The 20,323-nt window shown below is 39.2% G+C and overlaps 1 non-coding gene across 1 annotated transcript; it reads left to right on the top strand.

The window, feature by feature from the left end:
* Nucleotides 1-11,905: 11,905 nt before the first annotated feature.
* Nucleotides 11,906-11,970, top strand: LOC115031360 (U7 small nuclear RNA). The gene has a single exon (XR_003837001.1). It is a non-coding gene; the product is annotated as a U7 small nuclear RNA (small nuclear RNA).
* The last annotated feature ends 8,353 nt before the right edge of the window (nt 11,971-20,323 follow it).

Below are 20,323 nucleotides of genomic sequence, written 5' to 3' on the forward strand. Positions count from 1 at the left end.
CGTGACATTGTCACCCAATGTCAAAACTGTTGTCAATTTCTGCCTACTCCTCATGTAGGGGTAAACCCCCGAGGCATCAGACCATTACAGGTCTGGCAAATGGATGTCACTCATATTTCCTCCTTTGGAAGAAATCAATATTTACATGTTTCCATTGACACCTGCTCTGGTGTTATGTTTGCTACACCTTTAACAGGTGAGAAAGCCTCTCATGTTATACAGCACTGTTTAGAAGCATGGAGTGCTTGGGGCAAGCCCACAATTCTTAAAACTGATAATGGGCCAGCATATACCTCTACTAAATTTCAGCAATTTTGTCATCAAATGGATGTCACTCACTTGACTGGCCTTCCTTATAATCCTCAAGGACAAGGCATTGTGGAACGTGCTCACCGTACACTTAAGTCTTATCTCATAAAACAAAAAAGGGGAGTTGATGAGACTCTGCCCTCAGTGCCAAGAGTAGCTGTATCTATGGCACTCTTTACACTCAATTTTTTGAATCTTGACGAGCAAGGTCGCTCTGCAGCTGATCGACATAGCTCAGACCCTGATAGACCAAAAGAAATGGTCAAATGGAAGGATGTCTTAACTGGTCTGTGGAAAGGCCCGGATCCTATTTTGATAAGATCCAGGGGAGCTGTTTGTGTTTTTCCACAGAGTGAAGACAACCCATTTTGGCTGCCGGAATGACTCACCCGCAAGATATTCATCAAGGATGGTGCAGAAGATGCTGACCTCCCGAGGACTGCTCCTGATCCTGACAATGCTTGTCTCAGGTTCCTAGTATGAGGGGCGAACAGAGATGGGCCATTCTTTCGACTTTCCCTAAACCAATGCCAGTTCGCCATAATGCTATAGTTTTTCCAAAATTCTTTACTACTAATAAAACATTAGATTTGCCATATCTACCCTATGATCCCACCCGAGCACCATTAGGGGAAAATCGCTCTTTATTAGAACAGGGTTCTTTATGTTTTCAAATTAATGGACCAGGAAAATGTATCAACCTCACAGCTCGAGTTTTGGGGAAGTTTAATGAGCACCGAGGAGGTTGGGTAAGCACAACCCAAGATACTTCCAATGCAGATATAACCTTTACAAATCGGACCTTTTGGCAGGAGGCAATTTGGGTTAATGGTACATTTCTACCACCTAACTTTTCAGACAAAGAACGTCCCCACCAACCAAAAATAGCCCCTCATTGTAGCTTGGAAGATGAAGGGCTGATATTGCCTTGGTCTGATTGTCAATCCTCCATCACTCGTTGGGCAGATCAGAGTAAAACCTTTTCCTTTTCTCCCAACATGATAGATGATCCAGAGAAGGAATTTGTTATGAAAAAGGGACTTTTCATACAGGACTTTAGAATGCATCCCTTTCACAAGTGGGTGCTTTGTGGAGTCAATGGCAGTTATACAGAACTCAATCCTTTGATCTTTATCCAGGGAGGAGCAGTTGGAAAAGCTTCTTTTAATGGCATCTCAAGATTTGCTCAGTATTGGGGAATACATGCTGCCTCCCAGGATTCTTATGGATATACTAATACCAGTGTAGAGATCACTGGGTTCAATAAAACTTTGGTAAACCAGATTAATTATCCATCTACCCGAGTCTGTGTTTACCCCCCTTTCTTGTTTATTCTTTCAAATGATTCATTTGAAGTCTGTTCCAATGATTCTTGTTGGATTTCTCAATGTTGGGACATAACAAAGAACACCCGTGCCATGGTAGCACGGATCCCACGTTGGATCCCGGTTCCGGTGGAAACACCCTCCACCTTATCCCTGTTTCGACAAAAAAGAGATTTTGGAATTACTGCTGCCGTGATCATAGCAATTTCAGCCAGTGCAGCTGCTGCTACAGCTGCAGGGTATGCTATGGTTAGTACGGTTCAATCAGGCAAAAAATTAAATCAGCTTTCAGCAGATCTGGCTGATGCCATCACTGTCCAAACTTCTGCTAGTACCAAGTTAAAGGGAGGGCTGATGATATTGAATCAGCGCCTTGACTTGGCAGAAGAACAGATAGGAGTTCTATACCAGATGGCCCAGTTGGGTTGTGAAAGAAAGCTGGAAGCCCTGTGTATTACCAGTGTCCAATATGAAAATTTTACTTATGCAGCTAATCTGTCTAGACAGCTTTCCTTGTATCTTGCAGGAAATTGGTCTGAGGGATTCGATGAGACTCTTGAGGCCCTGAGGGTGGCAGTTTTAAAGATCAACTCAACGCGAGTGGACCTGTCATTGACAGAGGGCCTCTCCTCCTGGATTTCATCTGCATTTTCTTATTTTAAGGAATGGGTGGGGGTGGGTTTATTTGGTGTTGCCACCTGCTGTGGACTTGTGTTCATGCTATGGTTGGTTTGCAAGCTCAGAACCCAACAAACACGTGACAAGGTTGTGATAGCTCAAGCACTTGCTGCCATTGAGCAAGGCGTCTCCCCCGAAATCTGGCTATCTATGCTCAAAAATTAGTTGACATTGGTGGCTGGCCTCTTTTGTAGAGTTCGCCCTAGGTCATTTAGTAGTTACTGTCACATAGCACTGCGGTATCCAGGGACGGGCAACTTTCCTCATGCACAGATCATCCTAAGACACGGGGCCCAGTGGCGATAGGGTTACCCTATGACAGGAAAAGGCTGTGACATTGGAGGAACGACCTAAGACAGGAGCCACAGCGGATGGGCATAATTACACAGACCTAGTCCAGCCTCAATTTAATAAAATAAAAAGGGGGAGATGTGGAAAGCCGTGCAGCGTGCAACGAGCAATCACTGTGGAGAGCCGTGCGCGTGCCGCGAGCAATCACCATTATAAGATGGCGCTGGCCTCCGCTGTGACAAACTAGTAAACAAGCCTTGTGCGCAAGTGCGAGAGTGAACTCACTCCTAGTCACTGCCCATTCTCGGGGTGTAATAGTGGTGTGATGAGCGAGCAACGAATCAAGAGCTGTCACGCCACATCAGGTGCTGAAACGTCATGGCTGAGTGCTATATAACGGACTCCATTTTCTGGGGTCGGGATCTTCCTGAGAAGTAAGCAATAAAGCTTTGCTGCAGAAGATTCCGGTTGTCCTGAGTGTGTTCTTGCCGGCGGGGACAAAAGCTCGGGATAAGGAGCCATTCTCCTTGATTTTTGAGACACATTAGCCCAGATAAACTCATAAGGCTAGGCTGGATGACCAACAGATATCAGGAAGCCTCCTGTGTATCTTCCAAGCACTGGGACTGCAATCACACATTAGCATGGCCAGATTTTCTATATGTGGGTTCTGGGGATCAGATTCAGATTATCATCTTTTCACACAGTTCACATTACAGGTAGTCTCAGCTATGACTCACTTCTTTATCTCTGCAGTGTTTAATATTGTATGGTAAGCCTACAATGATTATTAGTATATTTACATGCATTTGTAATGTTAAATTTATTTTTTATTATGTTTCCATATATACGCATATATACGTATGCATATGAGTGCGAATGTCTACAGACTATGAAGACACTGAATCCCTCTGTAGCCAGAGTTACTGGCAGCTGTAAACTTGTAAGACAGTGAAAGAACTATGTTTTTTTAAACACTGACTTGTCTTGTTCAACCATTTTAATTATAAATCAGCATATTTATACATAATATTCTTTGAGGTTCTTTTTTTTGTCTACTTAAACAAAGTAACAACCATTAAAATCCTCCTTTATAATTACTTTGTATGTTATTTTATGTTACTGCCTTATTCCAATGTCTACCATCTCTAAAATAAGTGTTAGAACAAGTATTTTTACCTTGCTTTTCAGTATGGGTGGAAAGCGTCTAAGTCTTTCACTGTTTAGTGTAGTACCTGTTGTAGGCTGAAAAAGAAGTCCTAGGTGGTGGTAAAGATCCTTCTTTCCATATCAAGTTAGTTTGTTTTTAGACAGCAAAAGAGTTTGGATTCTGTTATTTATGTTGGTATATAACTGTAGTGATTTAGATACCACAATGGAAATATATCTTTAAGGTAGCTTTAGTAGAAATTTTCTTCATATAAATTAGAAGGTCTTAATAATATGACACACAACCTAATGAAGATGAAAGAAATAATGTCGATTTTAGTAGAAAGACACATGGAGTCATTAAAAATATATCCCTGAACACTAACTAAGTTGTCAATCCTACAAGAAAACATACTTTTATTTTTGTGTGTAAGTTTGTGTGTGTGTGTGTGTGTTTATATCTGATGATATGATGTTTTGAAGCAGATATGGATTATTTGGGATGTTATACAAATATTGGTAATAATAGCACATTTTAAGAAATGTCCATATGTTAATATTTTCATCTTGTATTTATGTGATGTAAATTTGTGAGCTGAATGTGTTTATACTTACACATTTACATTTGTGTAATATCTATAATGCATATAAGTATTGTATTTAAAATATATGTGGTTCAAAATTTGCATACAAATTTTGCAGAATGTATGTCTCTTTAGTGTAACATATAAAAGAAATAAAAGGTGTAATTGGATATATTTTTTATTTTAGTCATCTGCTCTCATGTTCTGTAAATATTGGAATATTGACACAATTCAAGGGACAAATAGTGTTCATTTTTGCAAGTTTCAATAAAGGTAAAAGACATTTTCTGTAAGAAAAGAAATGAAATATTTCTCTTTGTATTGCTGGCCTTATATAGTATATGACTACTCTTATATGTTTTTATAAGTATATAGCTAAGTAAAATTGTCCAAAGATCAAACTAGTCATTATCCTATGCACAACTGTACTACTCCTAGAAAAAGATTACTAAGTCCTATTTCTATGAATATGGTGTAGGAGGATAAAATACTTTGCCTTGCTCTCTGACTCTGTCTCAGGAAAAGAAATAAATCTCTCTATTTGACACTTTTAATTTTTTATTATTTTAAAATATAAGTGTGTGTGTGTGTGTGTGTGTGTATATATATATATATATACTTTTTTTTCCTCCATCATCTAGTTTTCCCAGATGCATCCCATTTACCCAGCCCATTCATACTTATTTTCCCTTTCTTGGCTGGTATGAATTTCAAACAGATTTTTGGTTAGGGGTGGTACTTTTTCCCATTTTCTTTACTCTGTGTTGGGGTTTTGTCTGGCTTGTGTTAATGAAGGACTTTGATGGCCATCACAGTTTCTGTGAGTTCAAATGTTCCTCTTCTCTGACATTTATGAAAGATACTGTTTCATTCATCAAGGGCAATTCTAGCCCTTACAATTAATTAAATTAATTAATTTTTTACACTACATATTTTACCACCACTACTCCCCCCCAGCCTGTCCACCCTCCAACTGTTTGACATCCCATAACTCCTCCGCAAACCCCTGTCTCCATGTGGATGTCTCTAACCCCCAACCCCACCTGACCTCTCAACTCCCTGGGGCCTCCGTCTCTTGAGGGTTAGGTGCATCATCTCTAAATGATCACAGACTCAGCAGTCCTCTACTGTATGTGTATTGGGGGCCTCATATCAGGTGGTGTATGTTGACTGTTTGGTGGTTCAGTGTTTGAGATATCTCGGGGGTCCAGATTAATTGAGACTGCTGGTCTTCCTAGAGGATCATCATTCTCCTCAGCTTCTTTCAACCTTCCCTAATTCAACAACAGGGGTCAGCTGTTTCTGTCCATTGGTTGGGTACAAACATCTGCATCTGACTCTTTCAGCTGCCTTTCGGAACTTCTGGAGGGCAGTCATGACAGGTCACTTTTTGTGAGTGCTCCATAGCCTCAGAAATAGTGTCAGGCCTTGGGACCTCCCCTGAGATGGAACCCACTGGACCTTCTTTTCCTCAGGCTCCTCTCCATTTCCATCCCACTAATTCTTTCAGACAGGAATAATTATGGGTCAGAGGTCTAACTGTGGGATGGAACCCTCTCCCTCATGTGATGCCTTGTCTTCCTGTTGGAGGTGGGCTCTATAAGTTCCCTATCCCTACTGTCAGGCATTTTATCTAAGGTTCCTCCATTTGAGTCCTGAGAGTCTCTCAACTCCCAGGTCTCTGGTGCATTCTGGAGGGTCCCCCCAACCTCCTATCTCCCGAAGTTGCCTGTTTCCATTCTTTCTGCTGTCCCATAGGGTTTCAGTCCTTCCCTCATCCAAGAGCAGATCAGGTTCCCCTCTCCCTTCTACTTCCCCTACCCTCCTACCCACTTTCCCTCTCATGTTCCTCCCTACTTCCCCACTTGTCCTCTTCTTCATAGATGACTGAGCCTTGAGGTAAAGGGTTTGATGAAGTTATCCCAATCAGGGCTAAGTGTTCCAAGGCCTCTTACTGACTGCACATTATCCAGTTGCAGACCTCTGTGTTAATTACCATCTACTATAAGGAGAAGTTTCTCTGATGATGTCTAAATAACAGAATGACTTCTAAGTGTAACAACATTTTATTAGGGGTCATTTTTTTTTGTTTTGTTTTTTTTTGTTATTGTTGTTGGGTATTTGTTTTTGTTTTTTGTTTTTCTGTTTGGTGTTTGTTTGTTTTTGCTTTTTGCTATTTGCCATATTGATTTAACAAAATACTAACAAAAGTTTTCCTCCTAAGGCACATGACCTCAAGTTCTTGGCTTCATTAACAATGGCAAGCATAGTTTGCATCTCATGGAGTGAGGCTAAATCCATTGCATAATTCCCTAACATTTGTGTTGGTATTGCATCACTGTATTTTACAGTCAGGTTGCTGTTGTAGATTACAGGGAGAATGGGTGGGTGAGACTGGTAAATACTTTTCTTCTTGAGTAGTGTATATAATATCTTCCAATACAATTCATTGTATCTTCATATTAGTCAGTAGGGATTAAGTTTCTATTTGGGCACCAGTTGCCAAGTCCAGCTTAGCCATGTGAGGGAATATAAGACCTGGCTTCCTATCCTGGGAACAGAGCCAGCAGGGTGTGGGCCTCCACAGGTGTCGATGGCTGCTATGGAGGTAAGGTTTGTTTGTATAACAATGTACATTTTTCCATATTTCTCCTTTAAGAAATGTATTCTCTGCCTAGGTTAATAATAATCAGAGACAGCAGGAGTATGGAAGGTGAGAGTATGCCTTTGTATCAGCAAAATGGTACACACTATGACCTTTGGGACAGCCCCTAAGGCCGTGGGAAAGAGTATAGAAAAAAAATATAAAATCTCTCAACTATGCAAAAATAGAAGGATGCAGCATGGATTATATAAGGAATGTCAGAGATTTAAAGGAGCAGAGGCAGCTGCACTATGAAAGAGCTTGTCAGAAATATACTAAGGAAAGAGATAAAGAGATTTAGGGAGTGGTTATTACAGGACAAGGTCCCACCTAGCTAAATTTATTATGTTACAAAGGGAGCAATCTTCATTCTTTTTAGAGTTTAATGAAAATGAAGCCACAACATACCCAAACTTATGGGACACAATGAAAGCATTTCTAAGAGGAAAACTCATAGCTCTGAGTGTTGCCAAAAAGAAACTAGAGAGAGCACACACTAGTAGCTTGACAACACACCTAAAAGCTCTAGAACAAAAGGAAGCAAATTCATTCAAGAGGAGTAGACAGCAGCAAATAATCAAACTCAGGGGTGAAATCAACCAAATGGAAACAAGAAGTATTCAAAGAATCAACCAAACAAGGAGCTGGTTCTTAGAGAAAATCCAAAAGATAGGTTAACCCTTAGCCAAACTCACTAGAGGGCACAGGGATAGCATCCTAATTAACAAAATCAGAAATGAAAAGGGAGACATAACCACAGATCCTGAAGAAATCCAAAACACCATCAGATCCTTCTACAAAAGGAAGGCTATACTCAACAAAACTGGAGAACCTGGAGGAAATGGACAACTTTCTAGACAGATACCAGGTACCAAAGTTAAATCAGGATCAGGTTAATGATCTAAACACTTCTATATCCCCTAAAGAAATAGAAGCAGTCAGTAATAGTCTCCCAACCAAAAAAAGCCCAGAATCAGATGGGTTTAGTGCAGAGTTCTATCAGACCTTCAAAGAAGATCTAACCCCAGTTCTTCACAAACTATTCCACAAAATAGAAGCAGAAGGTACTCTACCCAATTCTTTCAATGAAGCCACAATTACTCTGATAAGTAAACCACAGAAAGACCCAAGAAATATAGAGAACTTCAGACCAATTTCCCGTATGAATATCGATGCAAAAATACTCAATAAAATTCTCTCTAACAGAATCTAAGAACATATTAAAACAATCATCCATCCTGACCAAGTAGGTTTCATTCCAGTGATGCAGGGATGGTTTAATATACTGAAATCCATCAACATAATCCACTATATGAACAAACTCGAAGACAAAAACCACATGATCATCTCCTTAGATGCTGAGAAAGCATTTGACAAAATCCAACACCCATACATGATAAAAGTCTTGGAAAGATCAGGAATTCAAGGCCCATACCTAAACATGATAAAAGCAATCTATAGCAAACCAGTAGCCAACATCAAAGTAAATGGTGAGAAGCTGGAAGCAAACCCACTAAAATCAGGGACTAGACAAGGCTTCCCACTTTCTCCCTACCTATTCAACATAGTACATGAAGTCCTAGCCAGAGCAATTTGACAACAAAAGGATATCAAGGGGATACAAATTGGAAAGGAAGAAGTCAAAATACCACTTTTGGCAGATGATATGATAATATATATAAGTAACCCTAAAAATTCCACCAGAGAACTCCTAAAGCTGATAAACAGCTTCAGTGAAGTATCTGGATATAAAATTATCCCAAACAAGTCAATGGCCTTTCTCTACACAAAGTATAAACAGACTGAGAAAGAAATTAGGGAAACAACATCCTTCTCAATAGTAACAAATAATATAAAATACCTTGGCTTGATTCTAACTAAGGAAGTGAATGATCTGTATGTTAAGAACTTCAAGTTTCTGAAGAAAGAAATTAAAGAAGATCTCAGAAGATAGAAAGATCTCCTATGCTCATGGATTGGCAGGATCAATATAGTAAAAATGGCTATCTTGTCAAAAGCAATCTATAGATTCAATGCAATCCCCATGAAAATTCAAACTCAATTCTTCAATGAACTTGAAAGGGCAATCTGCAAATTCATCTGGAATAACAAAAAATCTAGGATAGCAAAAACTCTTCTCAAGGATAAAAGAACCTCTGGTGGAATCACCATGCCTACCCTAAAGCTGTACTACAGAGAAATTGTGATAAAAACTGCACGGTATAGCAACAGACAAGTAGATGAATGGAATAGAATTGAAGACCCAGAAATGAACCCACACACTTATGGTCACTTGATCATTGACAAGGGAGCTAAAACAATCCAGAGGAAAAAAAGAAGTATTTTCAACAAATGGTGCTGGCACAACTGGCGAATATCATATAGAAGAATTCGAATTGATCCATTCCTATCTCCTTGTACTAAGGTCAAATCTATGTAGATCTAGAATCAACAAATGGGACCTCATAAAATTGGAAAGCTTCTGTAAGGCAAAAGACACTGTCAATAAGACCAAAAGGCCACCAACAGATTGGGAAAGGATCTCTACCTATCCTAAATCAGATAGAGGAATAATATCCAATATATATAACAAACTCAAGAAGGTGGACTCCAGAAAATCAAATAACCCCATTAAAAATGGGGCTCAAAGTTAAACAAAGAATTCTCAACTGAGGAATACCGAAGGGCTGAGAAGCACCTGAAAAAATGTTCAGCATCCTTAATCATCAGGGAAATGCAAATCAAAACAACCCTGAGATTCTACCTTATACCAGTCAGAATGGCTAAGATCAAAAATTCAGGTGACAGCAGATGTTAGCAGGGATGTGGAGAAAGAGGAACCCTCCTCCATTGTTGGTGGGATTGCAAGCTTGTAGAACCACTCTGGAAATCAGTCTGTTGGTTCCTTAGAAAATTGAATATAATAGTACTGGAGGATTCTGCAATACCTCTCCTGCACATATATCCAGAAGATGTCCCAACCGGTAAGAAGGACACATGCTCCACTATGTTCATAGCTGCCTTATTTATAATAGCCAGAAGCTGGAAAGAACCCAGATGCCCCTGAACAGAGGAATGGATACAGAAAATGTGGTACATTTACACAATGGAGTACTACTCAGCTCTTAAAATGAATGAATTTATGAAATTCCTAGGCAAATGGATGGACATGGAGGGCATCATCCTGAGTGAGGTAACCCAATCACAAAAGAACTCACACAATATGTACTCACTGATAAGTGGATATTATCCCAGAAACTTAGAATACCCAAGATATAAGATACAATTTGCAAACACATGAAACTTAAGAAGAACGAAGACCAAAGTGTGGACACTTTGTCCCTTCTTAGAATTAGGAATTAAACACCCATGTTACAGAGACAAAGCTTGCAGCTGAGATGAAAGGTGGACCATCTAGAGCTTGCCATATCTGGGGATCCATCCCATAATCAGCCTCCAAACGCTGACACCATTGCATACACTAGCAAGATTTTGCTGAAAGGACCCTGATATAGCTGTCTCTTGTGAGACTATGCCAGGGACTAGCAAACACACAAGTGGATGCTCACAGTCAGCTATTTGATGGATCTCAGGGCCCCCAATGGAGGAGCTAGAGAAAGTATCCAACGAGCTAAAGGGGTCTACAACCCTATAGGTAGAACAACAATATGAACTAACCAGTACCCCCGGAGCTCTTGACTCTAGCTGCATATGTATCAGAAGATGGCCTAGTTGGCCATCACTGGGAAGAGAGGCCCATTGGTCTTGCAAATTTTATATGCCTCAGTACAGGGGAATATCAGGGCCAAGAAGTGGGAGTGGGTGGGTAGGGGAGTGAGGGGGGAGGGCATGGGGAACTTTCGGGATAGCATTTGAAATTTGAAATGTATACAAAGGAAATATCTAATAAAAAATTTTAAAAAGGTTTGCTGTCTCTTCCTAAGAGTGAAGAGACTAAGGTCACAGAATACTGATTCTTGGGATGGTTAAGAGGCAACCTGGAATAAATGACTGAATTGATATGTAAGTAAAAAACGGGGCTTTTGCTCTGTATGAAGTGCTTATGATCTGACACCTACCTCTAGAATAGTGGTAGCTATTTTGTTTCATGCCTGATAGTCAGTGAACAGAAGTGACTTGACTTAGAGCAAGGATATCTTGGCCGCATACCCTGGTTTTTTGTTTTTGTTTTTGTTTTTTTCTTTCTGTAGGAATATTCTGTATGAAGTTTACTAATCTTAAATTCCACAGAGCTTTATGTAGGACCCATCAAATCAAAGGTTGATATGAACTATTATGTCTAAAATATCTTGAGTGAGAGCTGACCACCAGGCACTCTTTCCTGCATCTACAAATGAGCTCACTGTGGTTTTTGAGGCTGACACTGAACAATGCTACTACTAAGATCAAAAATACTACTATAATACTCATGCTCTGTTATTTCAATGATCTGAAATTTCCCTGTTCATCACTGGTCTACCACCCTTCTGATCTTATTTAGGACTAATCAGCTTAAAAGATAGCTTACAAGTTTGCATAGTTAGACAAAAATGTTGTACTATTTCACTGCTTGTCTTTAAATGTTGAACCTTTTTTCCCCCCTATTTAAGTCTACACTGAGAACAGATTAGTACCGCAATCAGGCTTCTGAGTCCTTTTGGGGTCCTGAACTTGTCAGTGTTAAGATGTGCATTCAGTAATCTATTCTTGATTAATTGAGATCTGTCAGTATTTGTATGCTTTCAGTCGTGATTCCTGAACCCCAACAGGGTGAGTTAGCAGAGAATGCCAGTTGTTCTTCATTAGATTTTTTTTATTGAGATCTGGAGATTTCTGAAGATTGCACACAGCCCTTCAATATTTTTTTTCTATCATGATTTCTGATTTCGGTTGAAAAATTCTTTGAGAGCAAACAGTTCTTTTAGAATTTTTCACAGCTCTTTTAGAATTTTTTTCTAACAGGATCTCTGACCTTGGTCAGAAATCCCAAGAATTACTTGGAGAGATAACACCGCTCTTGAGAAGGTTTTCTAGCAGCTATTGAGAGAAAATTGTCTGTAAAGCAAACACAGATCTTTTAGAAATTTGTTCTTGCTTTCTCATTTTGATCTGAAAACCCAAGAATTGCTTTTAGAATTTTTCTAACAGGATTTCTGACTAGGTCAGAAACGAATTCCTTTTGTTTGTTTTGTTTTGTTTTCTTCAATAATTTTACATCCTGGTTACAACCCCCCTCTCCCATTCCCCCTCTCCTTCCAGGCCTGCCCTTGCAAATGCTTCCACCCATTACCACTGTTCCTTTTCCTCAGAGAAGAGGAAGCACCCTTCAGGACCACTCCACCCTGCAACATCCACTCCCAGAAGGACTAGGCACATCCTCTCCCACTGAGACGAGTCAAGGCAGCCCAGGTAGAAGAATGAGATCTATGGACAGGGACAGGGACAGGGACGGGGACAGGGACAGGGACAGTGAAGAGAGTCAGGGAGAGTCACTGCTACAACTGTTAGGGGAAAACAAAGCTGTATGTCTGATATAAATGGGTTTGGGGCCTAAGTTCAGCCCCTTCTCACTCTCCACCTGGTAGTTCAGTCTGTAAGAGCTCCGAGTGGTCAAGGTTAGTTGACTCTGTTGGTTTTTCTGTGGAGTTTCTATCCCTCCAGGGTCCCCAATCCTTGTCCCAACTATTCCATAAGACTACACAAGCTCTGTCCAATATTTGGGTGTTGGTCTCTACATCTGTTTCAGTCAGCTGCTGGATGGACCCTCTCAAAGGACAGTTATGCTAGGATCTTGTCTGCAAGCATAACAGAATATCATAAATATTATCAGGGATTGGTGATTGTCCGGGGAATATGTCTTAAATAGGGCCAATTATTGTTTGGACTTTCCCTCAGTGTCTTATCCATCTTAGTCCCTGCATTTCTTGAAGACAGGATGAATTTTTGGATGAAAGTTCTGTGGGTGGATTGGTGTCCATGTCACTTCACTAGGGGTCCTGATTCATGACAGGAAGTGGCCACTTCCATATCCCTATTGCTAGGAGTCTCACCTAAAAACACTCCGTAGGAGCTTCCCCAATTTAAGGTCTCTGGCACATCCTAAAGGTGTCCTCTCACCCCCATCCCCATTAGCTGCCAATTTCCAGTTTTTCTCCTGACCTCTGGCATTCATTCCTGTCTCTCCTCACATTCAAACCTGAACTCTTACAATTTTCCTCCCCATTCACTCTCCCACTCAGTTCCCTCCCTCCATCTTCCTTAACCACTATTTTATTTCTAATTCTAAGTGAGATTTAGTCAGCCTCACATGGCCCTTCCTTCTTTAGCTTCTTTGAGTCTATGGTCTATATCTTGACTATCCTGCACTTTATGTCTAATATCTACTTATAAGTCAGTATGTACCATGCATGTCCTTTTGGGTCTCAGTTACCTCATTCGGGACATTTTCTAGTACTGTCCACTTGCCTAAAAATTCATGATGTCTTATTTTGAATAGATGAGTAGTATTCCACTGTGTAAGTGAACCACCTATTCTGTATCCACTTTTGGTTGAGGGGCATGTGCTCCAGAAATTTTTTTATAGCATCTTTTGTGACTCTGGTCATGGTCAGAATACCCATGAGCTGTCTACAGAGTATTTAGAATAATCTCAAGCAGAGAGGGCTGTCTTAGCCAGAGAGAGCTCTCTCAAGCAGACTACAGAACCAATAACTGTATGCAGAGAGCAGTCTCGAGGATCAGATCAAGCAGATCATAGACCATCAGTTTGTAACCCACAATGTGACTTTGAGTTATTGGTTTTTGCCACTTCCAGATACCCTTCTCTCAAGAACCCTCTCTCAGCCGATGCTGATTTTTTGCCAACCAGTTCAATTTCTCCTTGTTTGATGACCTTGGTAAATGGTATTCTCAGCAATAAAGTCTTACTGTCAGGTTGTGAAGGGTAATCAATAGCATTAGCAGTAACCTGTAATGTTTTGAGGATCTATATAATCAGTTTGACCCATAGATAATTACATCACTAAATTGTAACTCATTCCTGATATAGGAAGTTTTATTTAATGATGTATGATGTCTAGTTAGGGCATTACTTTCCCCATTATCTGATAGCTTCATTTAAATTCATTTTATATGTTTTAAGAAGCTTCTAGACTTAGTTTTAGACATAGTTTTCCATTTGGATCTTCAAAAAGTATTTGGTCCACACAGCCATCCCTTTACCCTGCTCCATTATCCTTCTCATTTAAGCCTCCCTTTTTAGTTTCCCATTCATCTCCTTACAACTCTGTATTCCATTTCTTTCTCCTTGAAAGATCCTATCACTTACCTTGAACCCTTGTTAGGTTATAAATAACCTCTATGTTTATTTGGATTGAACCAACATATAGATAGCTTAAAAGCTAACATCTTTATTACAGAAACTGTCACGTCCAGCAGGACCCAGTTATTCATGGGTGCGAGGGGGACCGCAAACCTGAAGAGAAATGAGCGAGAAAGAGAAGCAGAGACCAAGGAGGATTCCTGTCAAGGTCTCAGTTTATTAGACTGAAATGCCAGGTTTTAAGCACACAGTAAGGGAAATAGGGAGGGGTTGAGGGGGAATTAACAAGGAACAAAGAAGTGGGCATCTGGGGACATGAAGGCCGAATTCAGACTGCAGGTGGGAGGCACTCTGAGTCTTATCTCTGGAATATAAATTCTTCTTTAACAGCCTTGGGTGTCAGGCCGGGCTCAGCACAAAACTCAGGTCCTTAGAAGTCTTGGGAGTCAGGAAGAGATAAGGAAGAGGGGACTATAATTCAACTTTTTATAGCCTCAGGTGCCAGGAAGGGAATAGGGAGGAGGGGGTGACCAGCTCCTTAACACAAGACCATTTGGCTTATTAGGGTGGGAAGCTGTGAAAGGCTTACTTTCTCATGGTATGGTCTCCAACAAGGAATCATATAATCTTTATATTTGGCTATCTTTGCATTTTGTAGTTTTGGGACTTGGGTTACCTCAATTGAGATTATATTTTTTCTAGCTCTATCCATTTACCTGAAATTTTTGTAATTTCATTTTCTTAACAGCAAAATAGTATTTCCTTGTGTAATACATTTACACTATTTATCATTAAAAGACATCTTGATGTTTCTAATTTTTGGCCATTATGAATAAAAAAGGAATGAATGTGAATGAACAATGAATGTGAAGTGTCTCTACAATTGGACATCCAGTTTGGGGGGGGGGGTTATGTCTAAAACTGGTATAGTTCAATCTTTGGTACATATATTTTCATCATTTTTTTTTAGGAAGTCCACACTGATTTCCATAGTGGCTATATTAGTTTGCACTCCCTGGAGCAATGGACAAGTGTTTCCTTTCTCCAAATTCTCTCAAGCATCTGTTATTTGTTTTATTGATCTTTGCCATTCTGACTAGAGTAAAAGGGAATCTCAAAGTAGATTTAATTTGCATTTTTCTGATAGCTAAGAATATTAGAGCTTTGTGTTTCAAGACCATTTTGTTTTATTCTTTGATTAGTCTCTATTTTATTCTATAACCCATTTTTAGTTGGGGTATTTGTTTGCTTGATCTACATTTTAAACAAAATTCTTGATATGGTCTAGATATTTACATTCTGTGACAGGTATAACTGACAAAGTTTTTCGCATTTCTAGGCTGACACTTGGCTTTAATGCTGGTTTCTTTTGTTATATAGGCTATCTGCTTCATGAACTTATGGTTGGTCATTGTGCCTGTACTATCAGTATCTGCATCATCTGGCATAGCCTTGTTTGAGATTGAGGGACCCTAAGGGATTTCCAGTCCCACAGCCTCCTTACAGCTTCCCCATCATGCCTGGGGTCAAGGCTAGGCCAAGTTCCATTCTCCACCTACAGAAATATTCTTTTGTTGTTGCTGTTGTTTTGTTTTTTTGTTTTTGCTCTTGTTTTTCTAGACAGGGTTTCTCTGTGTAGTCTTGGCTGTCCTGGAACTCAGGCTGGCCTCGAACTCAGAAATCCGCCTGCTTCTGCCTCCTGAGTGCTGGGATTAAAGGTGTGTGCCACCACGCCCAACTCTACAGAAACATTCTTGAGTAAAAAATTTCAGATTATACTGACTGATAGTTACCTGACCCTCTGGAAAGTCCCAGGTGGAGTTCAAATGCATGTCATGCATGCTAGCCTATAGATTGAAAGGTCAATATGCTTAGCCAAGCTTAGCCAAGAAGTTTGAACTGTAACCTTGTTGTTGTAACCTGTGCCCCTAAAAATTATAAAAAACTGCTTGTGATAGCCATTCGTGGTTGCCTTCTTAGTAAACTCACCTTGAGGGACTAATCAGAGGTTGACCCTGGATGCTCTGGAAAATAAACCTCTTGCTTTTGCATCAATATGCATCTCAGTGTCTCACTCAGGGGCATCTCTAAGTAAGAGCCACTGACCAATGGTCAGGCTTTTACAGTGTGTAATCATATGGTTCCTGCCTGTGGAACAAGACCAACAGTGAATGGGCTTCCCTGTATGTCAATGGCTGCTGTGGTGTTAGTCTTGTTGGTATAAAAATATACATATTTTTACGTTCCTCCTTCATGAGTCTAGGAGGCAAAGACATGGCTAATGTCTCAGCAAAGTTGTAATTGCTGGGACCTTCAGGAGAGCCCTTGAGGCTGTGAGAAAAATAAAAACACTAAAACGTGAGTTAAAATATATATATAATTTCTCAACTATGCAAAATGTTAGGACATAATATGGATTATATAAGGGGCTTCATGAATCTATGCTGTGAGCCAACTTGTCAGAAAGATACTAAGGAAGAAAATCAAGAGATTTAGGGGTGAAGATAGCAGGAGATCCTCGCTAGATAAGCTAGATATATTTAGTTTGTTTGTTGCTAACAAAGGCAGACAGATTCCTGATTTCAAGCTCAGCCTAGAACAGAGGGAATTTAGATCCAGGCCCGGACATGGTAGAAATGGAAATTTCAGTGTGAGTACCACCCAGCTAGCTTATTGTCTGTGCTTAACAAAGGTAAATCTCTGAATTCTTTTGCAATGTTAAATTTAAAAAAATGTGCTTGCTGACTCCTAAGAATCAAGGGACTGGAGTCAAGGGATGCTGATTCATAGGAAAATCAAAAGGGAACCTGGAATAAATGACTGGATTGATCTGTAAAATAAAAGGCTGGGGTTATGATCTGCAAGAGCTGAGCTAGCCAAAGAATTTTTTAGAATAGCAAGAAAGAACTGCTCAGAGAATTATCTTTAGCAGAAAATAGAAAGAGAGCTGTATGGAGAGAGAGAAAGAGAGAGAGAGAGAGAGAGAGAGAGAGAGAGAGAGAGAGAGAGAGAGAGAGAGAGAGAGAGAGAGAGAGAGAGAGAGAGAGAGAGAAGAGAGAGAGACCTGGAAAGCTGTCCTGAGTGGAACTTAGGCTGCCAGCATGAATGAAGAAGTTGACTTTCAGTCATTTGTTTCACTGCTTTCAAACACTCCTTCTTTCAGGGCCTCTCTCCAAGCCAAGACTGGTCTTTGAAGTCTGAACTGGAGAGTTAACAGAAATCAAGTCAGAATGTCTATCATGGAGAAAGAAGATAGAGAAGGCAGATTTGACCTTGTCAAGTTGACTAGACTATGGTGGATGACAAATAGATAAGTTTGAGAGTAATGTTATAGCATTCATTGGAGTCTTGGACATCTCATGAATTATGGTGAAAAACAGAGGTTTCAATTTAAGAACTTGTGGTCAAAATACAGTTGAACATAGGGCAGACAATAATAAAATTCAGAAATAAGCACATGTATGGTTCACCAACAAAATTGTATAACATTTTCCAGAGTGGAACAGTGTAGAAGGGTATGACTATTTTCTGAAGAAATGTAAAATTTCTGTTAAACACATATTTGAGATTTGAAATACATGTCTAGTATACATTTGTTGCTTTTACTACCACCACTACACTTTTCAACACAGTACATATACATTGAAACAATGGTAGCATACAAAACACAAGAAAATAATCTAAGTCTTGATTCATAGGTAAAGAAATAATGAACCTATGGTAGGTCCCTAGGAACATCTTATGGCAAAAAAAAAAAAAAAACAAAAAAAAAAAAACCCAAAAACAAAACCATATTCTCACATTGGTTTAAATGATCTAACAACAAAATAATATCATCATTGATTAGGACATTTTAGAAGCACGTTTTATTCTATAGCTGCATGCCCTTTCTATGTATTTGAATATCAGTATTCTGGTAGGAACAGTGGAATAGTTCAGAGAAGGGCTTCAAGTAGAAATTGCTTCACATTGATGTACAGGATTTTGGATTTTATGAAGAGCCCCAAATATGCTGTCATTCATCTGATGACAAAACAAGACAAGGAGATATATTTGGGTACTCAAACTTTGCATAAAGTGGGTGATCAACTCTTTTCAGTGGAGCACATCATTTAGAAATGATTGCAATCACAGCTGCTACAATGATGAAGGGACTTCCAGAGGGTTCTTTTTCAGGTATATAGCCTGTTATGTCATTTTGTGAAATGGGTTTTCACTTGCTTTTTCATCTTTAAAATTTAGATCACTCATCTATAGCTCATTATGTCACTGAAGATGGAGATTTATGTGTCAGAACAATGTATATATTTTGTGGCAGTCGACTGGATAGTGATAGCAGCCTAGTACACACTTTTATAAAAATGGTAACACAAAAAATTGATCACAAAACATTTCTCTTGTCATATGCAAAAAAGCAATCCCAGGAAGCTTGCCAACAGGACAAAACTACAAATTCTATCATTACAGCTAAAAATAACAAATCATGAAAGAAATCACAGCGAGGTTTCATAGTTTCAATTTAGGAAAAAAAAAAAGGCTTGCTAAGTAGAAAACTGTCTTAACCTTCAGTTTCCATCTTTGCTTTCATAAATTTTAAGAGAAGGTCAAGTGTGGTGTATCACAGTGAGGACCCAAATCTAAGTAAACATGCCCTGGGCACATAGTGTTTTAAATAAAAGCCAGATTATCTTCAAAAGTGACCTATGTGCATCTCATACTGAACAGTGTAATTTGGAGAACTGGAAAATACATATACAATGTATAATGAGAACCTTAATTTCTTTTAGTTTAATTGTATTTTCATAGCACATGTGTTATAAAATTTACCTATACCTGCCTCCAAATCGAAGCTGGGAAGAGTCAGAAGTTTCTAATACTGGGAAGTAAGCCATGGCTCTTGTTCAATGTGAGAGCATTTCCTGTTACAGAGAACTTGGAAGCACCTTGCTGTTACAACATCACTCTTGTTTCAGCAGTATTCAAGCAAACTTGGTGGTAGCTCTGGCTGAGAGAGTAAGAATTCAGCCACAAATGACACTGATTATTCTGGAGTTCCTTCAAGAATTGGTTTTAGGATTTCATGCACATTATTTCACATTTGTCTAAGTCCCAGGAGATGTGGTTTATTTTGTTTTTTTTTATTGTGGTAAAACAAGCAAGCAAGTAAGCAAACAAACAAGCAAGCAAACAGACAAACAAACAAATGAAAGCAGCATACAAATAAAACTTACAGTCTTAACTATTCCAAAGAGTATAACTCAGTAACATTGGCTATTCTCACATTATTCTGTGATGAAATTAATAGCTTTGAGTCAGAAAACCTGAAGTTATATGCTTATTATATAGGTCTTCATTGTTACCTAATTTCTCCACTTCCTGGCAAACAGCATTCTATTTTCTATTTTGCACACCTTGCATCTCTGAATACCTTGCATAAATACAGTCACATAGTGATGGACTTTGTATGACTAGCTTATTTCACTTTTCTTTTTTTTATTGTGAAAACATTTTTACTTTATTATGCTGCAGTCTTAGGGAAGGGGGAATAAGCACTCTCTTCTAGCAACATGAAATTATTTCTACTTAAAGCTTACATGTAATAAGAATCAGGTTTTGCTTCACATGAGATTCCAAAATACTATTTTCTTCTTGTAACATGAATATAGTTGGAAAGTGGAAAAAAATGAAACTAAAATAGGCATGTGCAGCAAATTTTGAGGGGCAAAAATAATACGCATTGAGAGATTTCCCAAGTTGAAGTCCAGTGTACCCACAGGGAGAGATTTCGCATGTTCAAATGCTGCAGCCCACAGTCTTTGCCACAACTCTACTTCCCAAGACAGAAGAAGAGAATTCTAGCAAATTTTGGTTCAGAGAATATATAAAGTACAAAAATATCCACTCTCATTTATCTTTTATCAAAACAAAAATAAACCCAAAGCTCATCCATAAACAAATGCTACATAAACTTTGGCCAGGTGAATCACTTTGCATGAAAAGCAAGATGTTTGCGGATGCATGG

The sequence above is a fragment of the Mus caroli genome, unplaced genomic scaffold (assembly GCF_978045245.1).
Source record: "Mus caroli unplaced genomic scaffold, Mus_caroli_1 scaffold_7, whole genome shotgun sequence".
Taxonomy (NCBI): domain Eukaryota; kingdom Metazoa; phylum Chordata; class Mammalia; order Rodentia; family Muridae; genus Mus; species Mus caroli.